This window comes from Arachis stenosperma, chromosome 1 (assembly GCF_014773155.1).
Source record: "Arachis stenosperma cultivar V10309 chromosome 1, arast.V10309.gnm1.PFL2, whole genome shotgun sequence".
Lineage (NCBI taxonomy): Eukaryota > Viridiplantae > Streptophyta > Magnoliopsida > Fabales > Fabaceae > Arachis > Arachis stenosperma.
The window spans coordinates 41,915,110-41,931,544 of NC_080377.1; the positions used below are offsets into that span (position 1 = coordinate 41,915,110).

Sequence of the window (16,435 nt, forward strand, 5' to 3'; positions counted from 1 at the left end):
TAAAGTAAAAATACGGATATTGGGCGACTAGGACCTAAGTAGCGAGAAATTTGTGACCGTTTAACAACTGACATACTTCTTTCGCTGATTTCAAGTTGCTGATTAGCGGGCGAAATGCATTTGTCGCTAAGTTGTCGCAAGTTTAATATAGCGAGTAAATTGGCAACTGCAATCTTGTCGCAATGCAAAAGCTATATCCTACCTATTTTGTTGCAAATTACTCGCTAATCTCGTTGGAAATCTGTCGCAGAGTTATAACAAATCCAAAGCTAACCGAGAAAATGTTAGAAGTATTTGGTCGCAATTGAGTCATTAATCAAAAGCTTATTTAGTGAAGAATTAGTGACTGCTTAACCACTGATAGACTTTCCTCACTTATTTTATGTTGCTACTAATTTGTGAGGACAAATGTTAGTCTTTATTCTGTCCTTATTTCATGTTGCTACTAATTGTTAACTTCTATATAAATCCATAGAAAATTTACGAAAAATTTGAAGCAAATTTGCCAAGCACGATAATATAATTTGTCACAATTTTGTCACTAATCTAAAGCTATTTTAAACGAGAGAATAATTAAAGTTCCAAAGTCGTGTGTATTTGATTCTAAAATCAAACTCGTAAAAATGCAAGTTTAAGCGACTTAGCTCAATTAACTAAAAAAAATAACGAATTAAGCTCGTTGACTTCTGAGCCAAATGGATGCCCTTTTTTTAAAAAAATAAGTTAGTATATATATTTTTTATTTTGTGCACCAAACTTAAAAGCCGACCAACCCCTAAAAAAAAGTAACACATACTACAAGAAAATCACCCGTTCAACAATACTTTCTTTGTGTTACCGTTTTATAAGAGAATAGAAAACACAATTATGGTATCACTTGAAAAGTGTCTCCTTAGATATTAAAAATATCACTTATAAAGCGTATCCTTATCTTAATATTTATGGATACACTTTTCTGACAAAAAAGAATGTTTTTAAAGAGTAACCTAGGCTGCGTTTATTTATAGGCACGATATATTGAGACAGGGACATTGAGACACAAAGTCGTGTTAGACAGATGAGACATAGACAAAGACATTGTGCCTAAAGACACTAAATTAGTGTATTTTGTGTCCATCTTAACAGGAAAAACACAGAGACACTAATAAAAGACACAACTTATTTTTTATTTTTTTATTATTCTTATTAATTTTTCTTAATTATATTTTTTTATTGTTCTATTTTTCTTTCCAATTTTTTGAATGAAAAAATAGAATAAATTAGATTTTTATAATTTATTCTAGTTTATCACCAAATAAAATACAAAAACATTAATTTTTGTATCTTTGTCCTTCGTGTTTTGTTTTCATTATCTTATCTTGTCTAATTCTTAGAACTAAATACAGTCATAGAGTCAGTTTGGATTGATTTTTGAAAAAAAAAATACTTATTTTTTTCATCTTTTTTAAAAGGATTTTTTTTAAAAGACAAAAATCTATTTCACATTTAGCTAAGTTTTTTTTAATAAAAATTCAAATGTTAAAAATGTTTTTTTATTTTTTTAAGTAAGGTATTGTTTTTGTTTTCAAAGTTAAGAGTAAAATTCGAACTTGCAACCTCTAAATGAGTATAAAGAGATTATGCCATTTAAGATATAGTTCATTGACAAAACAAGGTATTATTAGTTTATAATTTATTTTTTAAATAAAAAAAACTTTTTTAAAAAATATATCTAAATAAATTTAAAATTAAATAAAAATATTTTATTTAAAAAACTTTTTTAATTAAAAAGAAATCTAAATTACCACATGTTCTTTATGTTTTGGTACACTTCAAAAGTATTTCTAATGTAAGCGCGCTCTAACACAATTTTTTCCTTTAATTTTCACAAATCCGCGCCTTCTCCTTCGTTCAGAGATCAGAGTTCACCTTCTTTTTCGTCACTTTCACCCTTCTTCTTCGCCTTCACTCAATGTAAACGTCACCGTTTGATGTTGAGGGTAGAAGAAGAACCTGGCTTCTCGAACGGTTTCTTTTCTTTTCCCTAACAAGGTTTCAGTCATCATTACCCATCCCCAAAACACAACCCTAGGTTTTGAGTCTCCCCCACCGCCGCAAGGAGTGCGCTGCCGTCCGTTGCATTCAAGCCTTCAGGGACCACCATGTGCTCGTCCGTTCGTCCGCGCTTCTCCGTCATTGGGCAATCGGTGCGTCACTGCGTCTTCCTCAAGCTCGCCATCGGTGGTCTTCGTCAGTGGTCATCGCGATTGAAGTCTCCGTCGTCCAACCGCTCTCCAATAGTTCAACCCTCTGCTCTTTGTTTGCTCCGCCGCGCTTCTTCCGCAGTCCGTCATCCTGTTCGTCATCTGGTCTCCGGATCCGTCATTCTTCTTTCCATCTGCTCAGATTGTTCAGAAACGAAGGCAATGGGTTCATTTTTATTTTTATTTTTTCGTTCTCTGTTCTTAGTTCTGATCAGAACATTGATTTTTTTGGGATTCTGCTAGTGCTACTCATATTGATTTCGTTCTTTGTATTGTTCTGTGTTCTTGCTTTGAATGATTAACTCTGCTCAATGTTTGAAATTTTGATAATCCTTGTTCTTTGTTCTTGCTTTGAATGATTAACTCTGCTCAATGTTTGAAATTTTGATAATCCTTGTTCTGTGTTCTGTGCTGAAATTGTCCTCAAAGCCTGAAATCTTGATAATCCTTATTGTGTGTTTTATGCTGAAATTGTCCTCAAAGCTTAAAATTGTCATAATCCTTGTTAATGTCTTTAATTGTTGGTGTTGTTGCTGTGTTACTTTCATTTCTTATTGGTGTTGTTGCTTTATTTTATATTTTAATTGGTATTGTTGTTGTCTTATAATTTGATACTATTTATCTAAGTTTTGGCAAATGCTAGACATTAAAGTTTAAATAATATTTTGATATTTGTATTTTTTTAATTTTTAGGGGGTTTATTTATAATTTAAGGAAGCCATTGTCTGTTTTTAATTTAGTTTAATTATTTTCCTTGATCATTGCAGGATGAAGAATTAACTTTAAAAATGGTGGCTTGGTGCGGCTGATTGTGTTAATTTCAGGTCAGGATCCAAAGAACTCAATTTATTCATCATTCCTCCCTTTTGTTGTTGTTGCTCTCTATGTGTTTGTGAAAAATGCATGTGTTGTTGCATCAGTTTACTGTAAAGGGTGTAATTGTTGCTCATTTTTTAAGTTAAGTTGCTGTAAATGGAGGAGCATCTTCTGGCTATAATTCTGAATGCTGGGGTTTGTTGTTTCCAAATGCAGCCTTGGGTTGAGGTGCAGCTAAGTGTGTGTGTGTATATATATATATATATATATATATATATATATATATATATATATACACTCAAAGATATACATGCAGCCACTGCCATGTTTATTTTGCCTAATATTTTAGCTATCCAATTAGGGACATAGGTACAACATAACTAACAAAACATGAAAACTATATTATATATAGTTAGACATGAAATATTTGTCTATGTAAATTTGTAATTTATTGAAGATTCACATATTTTTCAGTGCCTGCTACATTTTTATCTGCATTATTAGTAGTACAAATATATTATATATCTGCCTTATTACTAGCGACGATTTTATAAAGTTTGATGTGATTTTGGGAAGCGAGAAAATCAAGGCAAGTGCATTTCCTGGCTTGTGTCTCGCGACCCTTTCCTTTTCTCTCCCTTCCTCGTAGCGCCTCTCTGTCTTCATCGTCCTCCCTGGCAAGGCTCCACGCAGCAACAGGCCAGCAGCACGTCGTCGCCCTCCACGACTCCACACATGCCGCAGCAACTTAAATTCCAGGATCTCCAACCGAGAAGGCAATTCTTTCTTGGGCCGTGAAGGTTGGTCCTACTAATTAGTTAGCTTGTTGGTTAATATGTCTGTATATATGTATGTATTGACATATTGATTTTGAATCTGAACTTAATTAATCGAGTCATGGCAGTTGGGGATGAATTTTGATCTTACCAGATCAAATTCGACAGTTCTCCATGTCTTCCCCTTCAATTCTGAGACAAAGCGAGGTGGTCTTCCATCTCTTGATCTTTAATGTATATTTTAATTGTATATTTTTTTGCTTATACTTATAGTTCTTGACCGTCTTTTGCTATGTTTCTTTTAGGCAGATAATGGTCTTTCTATGCGCAGATCACCAGTTGGCTGAAGGTTTGTATTGCTTCATTTGGATCTGGTTTCTGCCTTTTACAATGTCTCTTAATTTCACACCCTGTGCTCTTGCTCGATCTTTCAGGGAATCTCTCATAACTATTTTCATGTGGAGGAACTTGATCATACAGGTAGTAGCTAGAGTATACCATTCTTAATACCGTGCGGAGATATTAAACTTGCACATTGTTCTGTTGTGGATCATCATTGAGTTGTGTGTAGCCTGGAAACATATTACATATGCCTCTTTGGATCCTATCACTTTATGATATTTTTATATATTTGCTTTCCCAGGCTATCTATCAAGTGACCATTCTTCTCATTCTTAATTTCGGTTGGCAAAGTATTAATCTATGGTGATGAGCAAGATTCTAAATCTCACTCCTTACAAGTGAAAAATACTTTAATATTCAACACATTCGTTCTATGCTAAGTAAGTAGTGAAAACCTATTTAATTAATTGTTTAATTTGGAGATAAATCCGTAGTTTCTTTATACAATGTGTCTCTGTCCCACCCCCATCCCTTGCAACTAAATAATTTTATAGTGTAATATTATACAGCATACTGGATTCTTATTGGGATAGTTGTTATTGTAATGTTTTGACTCAGATATTTAATGAGTTCAATGCTAGAAAAATAGATCAAATGAATGTCTTCAAGGGAGTGACTAAGAATAGTCTCTTCATGGGAATTGTTGGAGTGACATTTGTGCTTCAGGTGAACAGGGATCCAATTGTTATTCTAAATTAATCGTTTAGCATTTGCATGCACACATTTCTAAATCTAACTAAGTCAAACTAAACTGTTCAGATACTAATAATCGAGTTCCTCGAGAAGTTCACCTCAACAGTGCGCCCTGACTGGAAACTTTGGTTATTTTCTCTTGGTATTGGGATAATCAGGTTAGTTGACTCAAGTGCCTACTCATGTCAACTAGACTACTTCTTGTGATCAATTGAATTGAATTTGTTGATTGATTGATATATTGCATTAATAATAAGACTGATTGCTTTAATGTAACACAACTGGCCTCTTGCATTAATAATAAGACACATTTGTATAGGAAAAGTCCAATTTATAAAGATATAACATAATCTAAAATTAGTTTTATATATATATATCAAGTAGGCAAGTAGCATATGAAGCTCTATATTTAAGATTAATAAATATAGTTTGTTTCCCTTCCATATGGTATTGATAGCTGGATTGTCACAATGATGATGCCCTTCTTGAAGCAAGGTTGATTCATAATCAGCTATTTGTTTTAATAATTAAAGTTGCTTCTTGTTTTATGGTTAAAATTAATTTTTCGTGATATAATTTTGTTAGTTATTATTGTTATTATTATTACTACTTTTGTTTGTCAAAAAAAAATAAAATAAAATAAAATAATTCAGTTTCATGCCAACTGACATTGCTAATCATCATCCTGCAAATTGTGATGTAGCCAAGGTATATCCAAAATCTGACTAAAAAGGCAAAAAAGCAGAAACAGTATTGCGATATTGTTTATGAGAAAAAGATTGCCAAAGAGAGAAGCAAAGATGACCACCTCTGTGCTGACAAAGACAAATTTATTACTGAAGCTTACAGAAAGAAGCTTGTTGAACGTGAGAGACAGATGGAGTTAGAACGACTGTGCAAACTTAAAGAGGAGAGAGATGATGTAGGTTCTAGCATTTTTAAAATTTTCCATATTCATTATCATGTCTTGGTTATGAGCTTGATTGGTAATGGAAGAATAGTCTTGCTTTTCGTTTTCTTTCATATCTCCTAATTGAATTGATGTATTTCTTTATGGTTCAATTCTTATATTTCCAATTTTCTGTTTCTTTCATAATGTTGACATACAATGAATAAATAAAAAATAACGAAGTTTATTTTAGTATAGCGACAAAATTGGTATTTTAATATTCTAGGAAATATTAACGACATTTGATGTTGATGATGGTGATAAATTAAAGACTCAATTGCAATTGAAATATTTGTGAAATTCCTATCGATTTGTTACTAATTTAAAAGGAATGTGCGATAACATTTGTGATGATATTTGCGATAGTATTGCAACTAATTGACTACATATTATTTTCTAGCAAATTAGCGACTATTTTGTAACTTTATTTTTTTATTTAGAATAGCTTTGGTCTAGCGACAGAATTCCTACAAATTTAATTAAAAATTTTCAAAGATTAGCTATAGATTTGCTATAAAATGTGACAGATTTGTGATTATATTAGCGGACAACTTGCGACGGGTTAGGTTAAAAAAAATTCCTCGCTAATTAGCGTCAACTAAGCATTTCATTTTGTCTACGAAATTAGCTTGAATTTAGCGACGACTTTGCTGCGGTATAGTTTCTCACTAGTCAGCGACTACCTTTTAGTCTATTTCTTCTACGGAATTAGCTTTTACTTTAGTTATAGATTTGCGACTATCTATTCGGTAGCTAAAAAATTTTCCGATGAATTAGTGACTATTGTGTTTGCCTCACTAATCTGCGACTTGTAATTAGCGAGGAAAGCATTGGTTGCTAGGTGGTAGCTAATCCGTCACAAATGATATTTTGTGTCAGATTAGCGATGAGTTTTCGACTATTTTTGTGGTAGCTAATTGGCCATATTCTTGTAGTGACTATACCTTGGCCGATTCCTCCCTAAGCTCGAAACGCCTCAATTATCCGCCGTTTTTCAAGCTCCAAAGCCTCAACTCCTCACCAATTGAATTTTTCGCTCCCAGGATTCAATTTTAAGCTTCCAATATCCACCAATTTAACTCCAAAACATCCAATTCAATCTAATACAATCCAAATTCACTATAATTAACATAGGGTTTGCTAATTAATGATTCATATAGGGTTAAGTGGTTTCTTACCATATCCACTCAAAATTAGAGTGAAATCCAATAACTATCAACCGCTAGAGTACCCCTAAACCATCAAAATCACAAAATTTTTCAATATCAAATCCCAAAATCATGAACTGAAGAGAGGAAGAACTGGGCATGAAATCTCAAATTCTTTACCAAATAGTTAGATAGATTTTGTAGAGAATTCTGAGACAAAAGTGCGGCCACTGATGCCTCGTCAATCAGAGCTCCGGATTGAAAAATATGATCAATTGAAGTTGGAATTGGGAATGGAAGTTAGGTCTTCACTTCCAATCTCTCTTTCAACATGGAGTGTGTAATGGGGAAGGAAGAAGGCTGAAGTAGGCCTTATATATGTTAGACTTTGGGCCCAATACAGACCTGGTACAACTGGTTTGGCCCGACAACCCAATTTTGGGCCAAAACTTTTAAAGTTAGTGTCAAAATTCGTATTTTAATTACTTCTACTCCATAAAACTATAAAATTTAATTTCCTAATTTCTTTAAATAGTTAATTTATTGGTTAAATATTTATTAATTAGTCAGAATTTACACAAAATAATCAGATGATAGGCTCCTCAACTTGCTAGCAATGATGCACCACCACCTCAATCATTATTTAACATTGGGAGGTTGGTAGTAGTATAGAACCCATAAGAATATGATGGGGTGAAAAAAATGAATGTATCCTCTCACAATAGAACATAATCTACGTTAAAGATCTCACCGTCTGCATCTACAACTGTCTCTCCAAAAAAGAACTCCAAATCTGAACCTCATGTAACAAGAATCAGAAGCAACTCAGCAACGGCAGTCTTAATAGCACCCTTTACATCAGTAGTTAGTGTATCCTGGTAGATCCTCATAACAGAAGGAAGTTTAGCCTACAAATAAAGGACTCATTTAACCAATTTGAAAGAGTAGTTTATAGAGATAGCATTATTAATTAAAGTAATATTTCTCAGAAAAGCTATTTAATGTAAAGCTCATTATTATTTTAGGGGATTTTCCATCTTAAACATGTTGATAGACTAAAAAGCTATGCTTTGTAGATAAATCTTTTGTTTTTTCTTGCTTTTGTATAGGGGAACCTTATCCCCAATTTGTATTATCCTTCTTCTCATCTTAATAAAATCCCCTTTATTTCAAAAACCAAAACAATATTTCAAAGAAAAGCAAAGTCAAGTAATGAAAGAATATTAAAGCAAATATGCACTTACACCAAACAACAACAATAACAACAACAAAGCTTTATCCTACTAGGTGGGATCGGTTAATAGCAAAGATGCATAATCCTGCATAAGGAAATACCAATAGAGCTAAAACACATCCAACCATGAAGTTTGATAAACAGCTCTAACTAGAAGAACAAGATGGAATAGAAAAAAATGGGGTAAAAATATCTGTCCTTCATTCTCTGCATTGTAAAATCTATGATAGGCTGAAAATACTTTAGGAATATTGGAGTTTTTTTGTGGGAGAGAGGGGGAGAGGGGGGGAGATAGAAGCAGCTACTCAGTCTTCATGAAGTGTGTGAAACAAAATCCTGTAATCAATACTCTAGAAGAATATCATCAAGACAGAATGAATAATACAAGATGGGAGGATAAGAAATCCTCCTTACAAAAGCAATAAAAAAAGACAAAAGAAAAAGTTGTCTATGCAGTATAGCTTTCCACTCTCTCAATATGTATGATAGGGAAAGCCTGCAAAAGTTTTACACCACATAGGTGAAATATTTAATCTTATCCCAGATAACTTGCTGGTCTAAAAAATATATCATTTAAAATTCACAAATTACACTCCAAACAATGGCTGATACTATACATAGCCAAAGATATTGCTTTTTTCTTACTCACAAACTAGCAAATCAAGTTGAGAAATTGATACAGGGTTGCAGGACACACCCAACATACCAAAGAAGCCAAATGAAGTGTACTAATGCAAGAACAGATCTGATGCATGCTTACCTTATTTGCTCCACACATAACACACACATTAGGGGGAAAGCCCTGTGTGGCCTTTAACAAACAAAATGTCATTGGTGATAATTCTATTTAGCACAGCGGTCCAAATCAAGCATTCCACTACTAATTTTTTTATTCCAACAAACCATTTATCAAGTAGGATCCGGTCAATTTTATGAATCAAACGAAGTTTGTGTCCTGTTATAAAGTATGTATATAGACAACCCATTTAAACACAAAATTTGAAATTATTTTTTAATACGTTTGTCTACAGTACTTTTGGTTTCCCTCTTTATGTTCAATTGTTGGACTACCCTCTATTTGCCTTCTTTACACATGACCAAAACCCCCTGAAATGTCACATTATCTTTTCCAAAATAGGTGCTACCTTCCACTTCCTACCCTTTGCAATCATTTCAAATCCTACTTTTATTAATGGAACCACATCAAAATGAAAAGTTTCTTCTCAGAATCATTGAGCTTTGTTCTGTTTAGCTTTTACCTATGAAGATCGGAAACTTTCTTGAGTTGTCGAGTCCACATGTTAAACACACTTTGAAAACGACACTTATCCAACCCGCATGTCTTTCATTTCTAACTATTAATAAAAAATACTTACGTGTAAACGTGTACAACCTTATTCTTGGTCAATATGCTTGTAATAAGCTTAGAAATAATATGCATTATTAATTATTAATAAAAAAGGTTATCTAAAATGCTTTATCAAATTAAAAAAGACATATTTTAAAAGGTTAATTTATACTTTAATATCAATAAAAATCAATATATCATTGTAATCTATCTAAAAATTGCTTTATATTTTATATATATGTCATATTCCCCTATCTAACAAAAAATTAAAATTAGTGTGTCTATGTCCCCCATGTCGTGTCATATCCCGTGTCAGCATCATAGGCTTTTACTTCCAAACAAACATTCACATACAACATTGTACGTCTTACCGTTTCTAGGTAAATTTTTCTGATTTTCAATTGCAGAAAAATACCTAAAAAACTCTTTTATGACCTCAACAAAGCTTGAATCCTCTTCCCCTATTTTTACTTTGATTTCATATGGCCTCAAGGTTTTTTAGCTCTATGGGTAATACCTTTAGAATGGAATGATCTTCCATATTCACCTCTAGGCAAAAATTAGTGCATTTTTTTCCTCCATCTGACTTTAAACCAACAAAAAAGTCATGTGTATGCAAAGATTTTCTCCATCACTCTTAACTTCCAATTTATTTCCTGTCTCACTCCCCAAATAGGCATATACCTGATGAGCGGATATTTTATACGCTTTTTGGAGGTAATTTCATATAGTTTTTAGTATGTTTTAGTTAGTTTTTAGTATATTTTTATTAGTTTTTAGGCTAAATTCATATTTTTGGACATTACTATGAGTTTGTGTATTTTTCTGTGATTTTAGGTATTTTCTGGCTGAAATTGAGGGAGCTGAGCAAAAATCTGATTTAGGCTGAAAAAGGACTGCTGATGCTGTTGGATTCTGACCTTCCTACACTCGGAATGGATTTTTTGGAGCTACATGAGTCCAATTGGCACGCTCTCAATTGGGCTAAAAAGTAAACATCCCGGGCTTTCCAGCAATATATAATAGTCTATATTGTGCGCGAAGATAAATGACGTAAACTGGCGTTGAACGCCAGTTCCATGTTGCATTCTGGCGTTCAGCGCCAAAAACAGGTTGCAAGTTGGAGTTAAACGCCAGAAACAGGTTAAAACATGGCGTTTAACTCCAGAAACAGCCCAGGCACGTGAGAAGCTCAAGTCTCAGCCCCAGCACACACCAAGTGGGCCCCAGAAGTAGATTTCTGCACCATCTATCTTAGTTTACTCATTTTCTGTAAACCTAGGTTACCAGTTTAGTATTTAAACAACTTTTAGAGACTTATTTTGTATCTCATGACATTTTTAGATCTGAATTTTGTACCTTTTGATGGCATGAGTCTCTAAACCCCATTGTTGGGGGTGAGGAGCTCTGCAGCGTCTCGATGAATTAATGCAATTATTTTTGTTTTTCATTCAAACAAGCTTGTTCTTATCTAAGATGTTCATTCGCGCTTCACTATGAAGAAGGTGATGATCCATGACACTCATCACCTTCCTCAATCCATGAACATGTGCCTGACAACCACCTCCGTTCTACATTAAATTGAATGAGTATCTCTTAGATTCCTTAATCAGAATCTTCGTGGTATAAGCTAGAACATTTTGGCGGCCACTCTTGAGGATCCGGAAAGTCTAAACCTTGTCTGTGGTATTCCGAGTAAGATTCAAGGATTGAATGGCTATGACGAGCTTCAAACTCACGATTGTTGGGCGTGATGACAAACGCAAAAGAATCAATGGATTCTATTCCGACATGATCAAGAACCAACAGATGATTAGTTGTGCTGTGACAGAGCATTTGGACCATTTTCACTGAGAGGATGGGAAGTATCCATTGACAACGGTGATGCCCTACATACAGCTTGCCATGGAAGGAGCCTTGCATGTTTGAAAGTGAGGAAGCATTATGTTACAGGAATTCAGAAGACAAAGCATCTCCAAAACTCCAACATATTCTCCATTACTGCATAATAAGTATTTATTTCATGCTCTTTTACTTTTTACAATTAAAATTAAAAATTATTATTGATATTATATCCTGACTAAGAGTTACAAGATAACCATAGCTTGCTTCAAGCCAACAATCTCTGTGGGATCGACCCTTACTCACGTAAGGTATTACTTGGACGACCCAGTGCACTTACTGGTTAGTGGTACGAGTTGTGAAAAGTGTGATTTGCAATTTCGTGCACCAAGTTTTTGGCACTGTTGCCGGGGATTGTTTGAGTTTGAACAACTGACGGTGAATCTTGTTGCTTAGATTAGGAAAAATTTATCTTTTTGTTTAGAGTCACTAGAATTGCATTTTCTATTATTCCTTTTTAAAAATTTTCTTCAAAAATATTATTTTTCTTTATTAATTGTTAGTTTTTCGTTAAGTTTGGTATCAATTGCATGCTTGTCTTTGTCTTTCAATTTTCGAATTGCATGTTCTTTATTTTTCCTTGATATTCAAATTGTTCTTGTCAATTTTTTTTGTTTGATCTTTGGTTTTTCCTGTTCTGTGTATTTTCGTGTTTCTCTTGTGCATTTTCAAAATATTAGTTTTCCAAAAAAATTATTTTTTATTAAAAATACCTCTTTAAAACACGTTACATTTATAACTCAATTGGCTAGAGCATTGGTCAGTATTCTTGGTAATTGGGTATCTTCTTTTTAAATTCTTTTTCAAAAATAATTTTTCTTTAATTGAATCTTGTTCCAAACTTTAAGTTTGGTGTTTTCTTGTTAATCTTTCTTTAATTTTCAAAAATTTATTTTAGTTTTCTAAAAATTTTAAGTTTGGTGTTCTATCTTTTGTTCTTGTTGTTCTTGTGAGTCTTCAAAGTGTTCTTGAGTCTCCTTTATGCTTTGATCTTAAAATTTTTAAGTTTGGTGTTCCTTGGTGTTTTTCCTCCAAAATTTTCGAAAACAAGGAGCATTAGATTTAAAAATTTTAAGTCTTGTGTCTTTTGTGTGTTTTTCTCTTTCATCATAAAATTCAAAATTCAAAAAAAAAATATTTTCTAACTATTTTTAAGCAATTATTTCGAATTTTTTTAAATAAAAATTCAGATTTCAATTTCAAAATTTTCAAAATCTTATCCTTTTAAGAATTTAAAAAAAATCACATCTTTTTCAAAAATATCCTAACCACTTTTTCTCTCCTCATTTTTTTTTCGAAAATTTTTAAAATATTTTTTTAATTTTAATTTTATTTTAGTTTTTATTTTATTTTATTTTATTATTATGAAAAAAGTTTTTTTTAATAAAATAAATAAAATAAATCCACATCATCTCCCTTTCTCCCATAATAGAAGGACTCTGGGGTCATATGCTAACCCCACTACTGCTTCATATAGGAGTAGTATCTGTATACCCTCCATTGGAGTTAGTAGTTTTGAGTTGAATCCTCAGCTCATTATCATGGTGCAGCAAAGTTGCCAGTATTCCGGTCTTCCACAGGAAGAACCTACAGAGTTTCTGGCACAATTTTTATAAATTGCTGATACAGTACATGATAAAGAAGTAGATCAGGATGTCTATAGATTATTAATGTTTCCATTTGCTATAAAAGACCAAGCTAAGAGGTGGTTAAATAACCAACCTAAGGCTAGCATAAAGACATGGAAACAGCTGTCAGAAAAATTCCTGAATCAATACTTCCCTCCAAAATGGATGACACAGCTAAGGCTGAGCATCCAAGGCTTTAAACAAGGAGATAATGAATCCCTTTATGATGCCTAGGAGAGATACAGAGAGATGCTAAGAAAATGCCCCTCTGAAATGTTTTCAGAATGGGTGCAGTTAGACATCTTCTACTATGGGCTTACAGAAAGAGCTCAGATTTATCTAGACCATTCAACTGGTGGATCTATACACATGATAAAGACAATAGAAGAAGCTCAAGAGCTCATTGATACAGTTGCTAAAAATCAGCATCTGTACCTAAGCAGTGAACCTTCCATGAAAGAAGAGGCTAAAACAGTAACTGCTGAACTCATCCCTGCAGAATAAGTTACTGAATTCAATCAGCAACTGGATTTTCTAACAAAATAGCTAGCCGAATTCAAGGAGATACTACAAGAAATAAGAATGGCTAATATGAATATGAAAGTACAGTTGAAGCAAACAGAACAGCAGTTATCAAAGCAAATAACAGAAGAGTGCCAAGCAGTTCAATTAAGAAGTGGAAAAACATTAAATACCTCACTGCAAGGCAGCAGGAAGCCAAGAAATGAACAAACTGCTATCCAAAATCCCTCTGAGGACAGTAAGAGCCCAAAGAGGAATAATTCTGGCGCTCAAACGCCAGAAAAGGGTGAAGTGCTGGCGTTAAACGCCCAACCCATGCTCAGTTCTGGTGTTCAAATGCCAGAAACAGGCAAGAAGTTGGCATTGAACGCCCAAAGAAAGCTTAGTTCTGGCGTTCAGACGCCAGAAACAGGTAAGGAGTTGGCGTCTAACGCCACTCCAGCTTCCACCCTTGGTATTCAAACGCCAGTGGGAGATCAGACATATACAAGTGCTGATAGCAACCCCTCTAAAAAGGCTTCTCAACCCACATCTGTAGGCAATAAACCTGCAGCAACTATGGTTGAAGAATACAAAGCCAAAATGCCTTATCCTCAGAAACTCTGCCAAGCAGAACAGGATAAGCAATTTGCCCGCTTTGCAGACTATCTCAGGACTCTTGAAATAAAGATCCCGTTTGCAGAAGCACTTGAGCAAATACCCTCTTATGCTAAGTTCATGAAAGAGATCTTAAGTCATAAGAAGGATTGGAGGGAAACTGAAAAAGTTTACCTCACTGAAGAATGTAGTACAGTCATTCTGAAAAGCTTACCTGAGAAGCTTAAAGATCCCGGAAGCTTTATGATACCATGCACATTAGAGGGTACTTGTACCAAGCAAGCTCTATGTGATCTTGGGGCAAGTATCAACCTAATACCTGCATCTATTATCAAAAAGCTTGGGTTGACTGATGAAGTTAAACCAACCCGAATATGTCTCCAACTTGCTGATGGCTCCATTAAATACCCATCAGGCGTGATTGAAGACATGATTGTCAAGGTTGGTCCATTTGCCTTTCCCACTGACTTTATGGTGCTGGAAATGGAGGAGCACAAGAGTGTAACTCTCATTCTAGGAAGTCCTTTCCTAGCAACTGGCCGAACCCTTATTGACATCCAAAAAGGGGAAGTAACCCTGAGAGTCAATGAGGATGAGTTTAAGTTGAATGTTGTCAAAGCTATGCAACATCTAGACACCCCAAATGACTGCATGAGCATTGATATTATTGACTCTCTGGTAAAAGAGGTCAATATGACTGAGAGTCTCGAATCAGAGCTAGAGGATATCTTTAAAGATGTTCAGCCTGATCTGGAGGAATCAGAGAGAATAATAGAACCTCTGAAAATCCTTCAGGAAAAGGAGAAACCTCCCAAACCCAAGCTCAAACCATTACCACCATCCCTGAAATATGCATTTCTGGGAGAAGGTGATACCTTTCCTGTGATTATAAGCTCTACCTTAGAGCCACAGGAAGAGGAAGCACTAATTCAAGTGCTAAGGACACACAAGACAACTCTTGGGTGGTCCATCAGTGATCTTAAGGGCATTAGCCCAGCCAGATGCATGCACAAGATCCTATTGGAAGGTGACGCTAAGCCAGTGGTGCAACCACAGAGGTGGCTGAACCCAGCCATGAAGGAGGTAGTGCAAAAGGAGGTCACTAAATTACTAGAGGCTGGTATTATTTATCCTATTTCTGACAGCCCCTGGGTAAGCCATGTCCAAGTCGTTCCTAAGAAGGGTGGTATGATAGTGGTTCATAATGAAAAAAATAAACTGGTTCCTACAAGAACAGTTACAGGGTGGCGTATGTGTATTGATTATAGAAGGCTCAATACAGCTACCAGAAAGGATCATTTTCCTTTACCATTCATAGACCAGATGCTAGAAAGACTAGCAGGTCATGAATACTACTGCTTCCTAGATGGATATTCAAGTTATAATCAAATTGCAGTAGATCCCCAGGATCAAGAGAAAACAGCATTCACATGTCCATCTGGAGTATTTGCATACAAAAGAATGCCATTTGGTCTGTGCAATGCACCTGCATCTTTTCAAAAGTGCATGCTCTCTATTTTCTCTGATATGGTGGAAAATTTTCTGGAAGTCTTCATGGATGACTTTTCAGTGTTTGAAGACTCATTCAGCTCCTGTCTTGACCATCTAGCACTTGTTCTAAAGAGATGCCAAGAGACTAACCTGGTTTTAAACTGGGAGAAATGTCACTTTATGGTGACTGAAGGAATTGTCCTTAGGCACAAAATTTCGAACAAGGGAATAGAGGTGGATCAAGCTAAGGTAGAGGTAATTGAAAAATTACCACCACCTGCCAATGTTAAGGCAATCAGAAGCTTTCTTGGGCATGCAGGATTTTATAGGAGGTTTATAAAAGATTTTTAATCGCCAAACCTCTGAGTAATCTGCTAGCTGCTTGATGAGCGGATAATTTATACGCTTTTTGGCATTGTTTTTAGTATGTTTTTAGTATATTTTAGTTAGTTTTTATTACATTTTCATTAGTTTTTAGTTAAAATTCACTTTTCTGGGCTTTACTATGAGTTTGTGTGTTTTTTTTGTGATTTCAGGTATTTTCTGGCTGAAATTGAGGGACCTGAGCAAAAATCTGATTTAGAGGCTGAAAAGGACTGCAGATGCTATTGGATTCTGACCTCCCTGCACTCGAAGTGGAATTTCTGGAGCTACAGAACCCCAATTGGCGCGCTCTCAATTGCGTT

General features: G+C 34.5%; 1 pseudogene; it reads right to left on the minus strand.

Moving 5' to 3' along the window:
* The window catches only part of LOC130978585 (vacuolar protein sorting-associated protein 54, chloroplastic-like), a 110,357-nt pseudogene that overhangs the window by 30,641 nt on the left and 63,281 nt on the right, over positions 1-16,435 (minus strand).